The sequence below is a fragment of the Sinohyriopsis cumingii genome, chromosome 1, assembly GCF_028554795.1.
Source record: "Sinohyriopsis cumingii isolate HCF-2022 chromosome 1, ASM2855479v2, whole genome shotgun sequence".
Classification (NCBI taxonomy): Eukaryota; Metazoa; Mollusca; class Bivalvia; order Unionida; family Unionidae; genus Sinohyriopsis; species Sinohyriopsis cumingii.
In genome coordinates, this window is record NC_142961.1 from 138656032 (window position 1) to 138661674 (window position 5643).

Here is a 5643-nt window from a genome sequence, read left to right on the forward strand (position 1 = left end):
ATGCATTTCATATTTTTTGTGACCACAATTTAATTCATTGTAATTTAGTCGACCTTTGATTTGTATTCCTGCATCAAAGTATAGAATCACGATGGTAATGCTTGTTTTGTCTTGCACCTCTACAGCTGAAAAGAATTAAAAACAGGTTCTCTTATCATGATAGAATAATAATAATGTTGGAAAATTTTCCTGTACGATAGGAATTAAATGTTGGGTTAGTAGCAGCCCCATAATACAGAGAACTCTATTGGCAGAACGTATTTTCAACAATATCGATGTTAATTGTGGAATATACAATGCTTTGATCTATTTTTGACACAAGCAACTTTATTATTGACATGAATTTATAATAGACTAAAATTAAGATCCTCTCTTGTTTCCGTTGTCATTAAATTCTTAAATATCGTATTGACACTGTCTGAATCGGTAACTTGTTTTCCCATGACTAGAACAAGGCATACGCTAAAGTTAGTCTTATTAGATTTTCATCTGTTGAATATTTAGACTGTCACTAAAGAAGGAAAGTAAAAAAATTGAATGCTACAGAAGATTCATTGCTGCTGTTAGTTCCTTCTGTGCTGGCACAGACACTTTTTTCGTGCATAGTCATCAAATTCAACCTGTCCTAGCTTAGAGTTTCGACAGCAAGTTTGTTAATCATCTTATGAGCATCATTTGGAAAATCATGCTCATCAGAAAGCTTCTGATAAACTGGGAAAGGATGTGTACTGTGGTTCCGCTTATAACTATATATCCACATCTTCCAGATGATAAAGAAGCCATCTACAGTGAGAAGGCTCTGATGAAAATCCTCCAAATCAATAGTTAGAATAATGTACCTGATCTTCTTGAGTAACTGACATTGGTCCATCACGAAGATAATTTATTTGCTTCATTGGGTTTCTGTAATGCTTAGCAATCATCTGTGTGTCCGTGAGATTTCGTGCAGAAAGTGCATTTTAAGAATTGCTTGAACCATCCATGCAGCAGAAATGTTGGCTTAAAGCGATATACATAAAGTTCATCAATCCATTTCCAGGTTGAAATAGAAAGATCACTTGGTGATGCCTTTGTTTTTGGATAAGGGCAAATGACCATCTAAAACCTTTTATACCATGAAAACTGTATTGCAAGACATGATTGGCCATTTTACTTTTTGCATCATCTTTATCTCTGGACCAGAATCAATAAGAACCACCAATGAGCTACCAGATTTATAATGATCAACTGGTATGTATTCTTGTATGGACAGCTCATGCAATAATAATCCCCGGCAAAGGCCGTCTTGTGTCGAATTTCGTCTTTGGGTTTCATTCAACATCTTTTTTTGGTATTATTCGAAGGCCCTGACAGACAGAATCTTTATATAGAGATAGCAACTAGCCATGTTAGTAACATCTATGTAACGCGAGGCATATTTGTCATACAATTCCATTAGTAACTAAATTAAATAAATGCATCTTTTTTATAACACAAATTACTGTAATAAACTGTATTTTGTATAATGATCATTTGTAACATTCAGAAGCACTTGATTGAGGGGGGAAACCAATAATAACACTCCCAATTAATTAATTCCGAGTCTGTTATCATTAGTTGTTGTTGTTGTTGTAGGGTTTAACGCCATTTTTCAGGAAACGATAGGCTATAAATGGCGCCAGTATTAATGGTGGATGAAGAACCCGGGAAAATCCCGGAAAGAACCATCGACCCACGAGAACCTACTGGCAAGCTTTGTCGCATACCCACATTGGCCGAATCCGAGACTCGAACCCACGCAGAGAGAGGTGAGATGACAGTGATAAGTAACGGAGAGCGCTTTAGACCACTCGTCCACTCGGGGACCCGTTATTATTAGTTATCCCCACAATCAAGTGCCCGTGGTAACAGTGGATGGCTGCAAGTTCAATATTGTTGGTAGGGTTTATATTAAACAGATTTAGAATGCCGATATCAGCATACGGATGCATTGAAGTTAAATAACTATGTTACTTCATATTATAATATGGGACTGGGGGTGGGTGGCTTGGAATTTGTTGGAGCCAGGAGTTTTTTTTCTTCTCTTTTCCATCAATATTTTCCCAAACTAATACAGTTGATGTATTCTAATTGTTTTGTATGATCCATAAATCAGAGTCAGACATATTTGTGAATCTATTTGTCAACTTGAAATTTGGTTCAAACAACTTTTAGTACTTTCCCCCATCCGTTTTTCTGAAAAGTTACAAAATTGAAACCATTGGCAAGGGTGGGGTGGGGAGGGACTTTTTACTGTAATATACCAGCCAGCACATACCACGTTGAGACTGTAATTTCTGTCATTTTCCCAAGTATTAACTAGCTTTTCTTATGCTTTATGTCGTGCTAAACGTTTGCATTTAACGATATCCGGCTCAAGAGAAACATTTCGAATTTTCATTTCTTCATGAGATATCACATTCGGGATGTCTCTCTTCTTATGCAAATGTTTCAGTGTCATAACCTCTATGATACACACACACACACACATACATACACACACACACACACACACACACACACACACGTTTATCCGTAGATTATTTAATTAAAATGAAGCTATTCATTTTTCCACCAATACGCGTATCACACACGGAATGTATGCCAGTCCGATGCATTCAATTATGGTGCATTTTAAATTCGCCGTTTTTGTAGCACCATGGCCTTCATTTGGACACGAGTTAAATAACAGAAACGGCTGATGCAGATTGCACAACAGAGGAAGTTACCCAACATTTATCAGCCTAATGTAAATAGAAGACCGGTCAAATACAGTTGTCGTTAGTTTACAGAAAATAGACTTATCGTATGCAAAGTATATATATTTTTAATAAAAACATACATTACTCAATGACTATACAAAAGATGGGGCTTTTATATATGGAAGCCTTCAACAATTAGTCAGTTTCGTGACGCTTATACTTATGTCAGGATGGCCGAGTGGTCTAAGGCGCCAGACTCAAGGTTATAAACCTACATAGAGTGTTCTGGTCCACGAATGTGGGCGTGGGTTCAAATCCCACTTCTGACAGCTGACTTTTTTTTTCTTGGATCATCCGTTCGCATCAATCAAAATAAGTATTTTATTCTCTCGAATGTAAGTCGATAGTAGAATATTGAGACTTTTCAGCCTCAAACTGGCGTCTGATGTTAAAGAGGGTGAAGAGTGTTGCCTCAAGCAGAAATCTAACATTAGGCCGCCATGATGAAAAGGATGGCGTCAAGATGGAAAGCCATAAAAGTGGTTTAAGGATTTTCACGGAAAGAGTTTGTTTTGCTAAAATTCTCAGGGTCAAACATATTGGGTCCACGCAACTGTACATTTAATATGTGTAGTTTGTATAAACGCTAGGGGAAATTTAAGATTTCCATTAAGACAAAATTGTTACGTATGTTAGTAGCGGCACTTTTTATTTCAGACATGCTGAATATCAAGTCAGGCAAATTTTCATTCACCACTTTAACAACTGTTACAGCAGCTTTGCCAATCTTAGGACGGACTGACCTCAAGTTACACTGCATTGATACATTTCATATGAGGAGAGAACTGTGTCTCTTTGGTTAGAATGATTATCTTTACTCACCAAGTCACTGTCAGCATTTCATTCAAATTTGTGTATCGTACGTGGGATAGACGTTTGTGCCAAATTAAAATTGGAGAGGGACAGACAAACAGAGACTACAAAAGGAGAAATTAAAATATACACACAGAAACACAAACACACACAAACACATTTATCCGTAGATTATTTAATTAAAATGAAGCTATTCATTTCTCCACCAATACGCGTATCATACACGGCAGGTATGCCAGTCCGATGCATTCAATTATGGTGCATTTTAAATTCGCCGTTTTTGTAGCACCATGGCCTTCCATTTGGACGCGAGTTATATAACAAAAATGGCTGACGCAGATTGCACAACAGAAGAAGTTGCCCAACATTTATTAGTCTAATGTAAATAGAAGACCCGTCAAATACAGTTGTCGTTAGTTTATGGAAAATGGACTTATCGTATGCAAAGTATATACATTTTTAAAAAAACATACATTACTCAAATGACTTTACAAAAGATAGGGCTTTTATATATGGAAGCCTTCAACAATTAGTCAGTTTCGTGACGCTTATATATATGTCAGGATGGCCGAGTGGTCTAAGGCGCCAGACTCAAGGTTATAAACCTGCATAGAGTGTTCTGGCCCACGAATGTGGGCGTGGGTTCAAATCCCACTTCTGACAGTTCATTTTTTTCCTTCTTGCATCATCCGTTTTTATCAATCCAAATAAGTATTTTGTTCTCTCGAATGTAGAATGTAGGTGGATAGTAGGATATTAAGCCATTTCAGACTGAAACTGGCATCTGATGGTAAGATGGGGAGAAGACTATCGTCTCTAATGGAAATTTTACATTGGTCCACCATGTTGAACTGGTGGCGTCAAGATGGAAAGGTTTAAAATTGTTTTAGAGGTTTTCAAAGAAAGAGTTTGTCTTGCTAAGAATGTCAGGGTCTAAAATGTGGGGTCCACGTGGCTAGATGTGCAATATGTGTAGTTTGTATGAATACTACGGAAAATTTAGATTTTCATTAAAACAAATTTCTACGCATATTAATGGCTGCAGTTTTCGTTTGAAACATGCTGGTTATTAAATCAGGGAAGTTATCATTGACTATTTTATGAAATGTTACAACTTTGTGAATATTAGGACGGACTGACCTCTGTATATACTACATTGATACATCTCATAAGAGGAGATAATTTGTATCTGTTTGGCTAGAGTGATTATCTTTCCTCATCAGTTCACAACGACAGCCCATTTCGTTACCTCCAACCGTCCCAAACAATTCAATGTTAGGTAGAACTCCTATTAACTGTTTTGAAAAATATATTGGCATAAATGTACATCAAAGTTGGGGTAGATGTTTTGAGACAAATCAAATGTTGAGAGAGAGAGAGAAAGGCTAAAGGGCAAGGTGATGGGTACGTAAGTAGATAGTTATGGAGTCAATAGAAAGAAAGTTCACCCATCATATAGGTCCCTCAAAAGTGACAAATCGATCAGAGAAACAGACATACAGACACACATTTAGTGGCTAAAGGTCAGGGTAACGGGTACGTATGTAGGTAAATATGGCAGATAATAGATAGCGTATTTAAGTGTGCCCATGTTTACTGGAAGTACACCCAAACGGCACTATACACATTGTATGACCTTAGTCTATCGTGTATTTGAGAGAAATATTTTTAAAATGTTGATTTATTAAAAAGCAAACTGTACATCGGATGTTTGTACATAAGTTAACCTAGTACAAGACTATCTTTGTCACCTAAGCCATGATGCATTGATGTTCTTCACAGGTGTCAATACGTGTGGGTGTGACTAGAGCTTATGTTGATGCTTAATATATTTATCAAACACCAAAAGTTTACTAGAATGTTTGTGTATTTGTTGTCAAAGCTAAAATAAGAAAAGTGTAAAGCCTATATTTTGTCTATTTGCATTCTTTACTAATTATTTTCATTTATTACTTCTAAAAAGATATTGCTTGCTGGAGGTGTACACCCCCATATGCTAAATATATGTGCAACTCTTAAGGGCACTAAGACTTTGTATCTATAGACCGAT

The 5643-nt window shown here is 36.6% G+C and overlaps 2 non-coding genes across 2 annotated transcripts; both read left to right on the forward strand.

The window, feature by feature from the left end:
- The first annotated feature begins 2944 nt into the window (after positions 1-2944).
- Positions 2945-3049, forward strand: Trnal-caa (transfer RNA leucine (anticodon CAA)). Its single transcript has 2 exons — positions 2945-2982; positions 3004-3049. It is a non-coding gene; the product is annotated as a tRNA-Leu (tRNA).
- A 1102-nt stretch (positions 3050-4151) lies between these two features.
- Trnal-caa (transfer RNA leucine (anticodon CAA)) lies at positions 4152-4256 on the forward strand. Its single transcript has 2 exons — positions 4152-4189; positions 4211-4256. It is a non-coding gene; the product is annotated as a tRNA-Leu (tRNA).
- The last annotated feature ends 1387 nt before the right edge of the window (positions 4257-5643 follow it).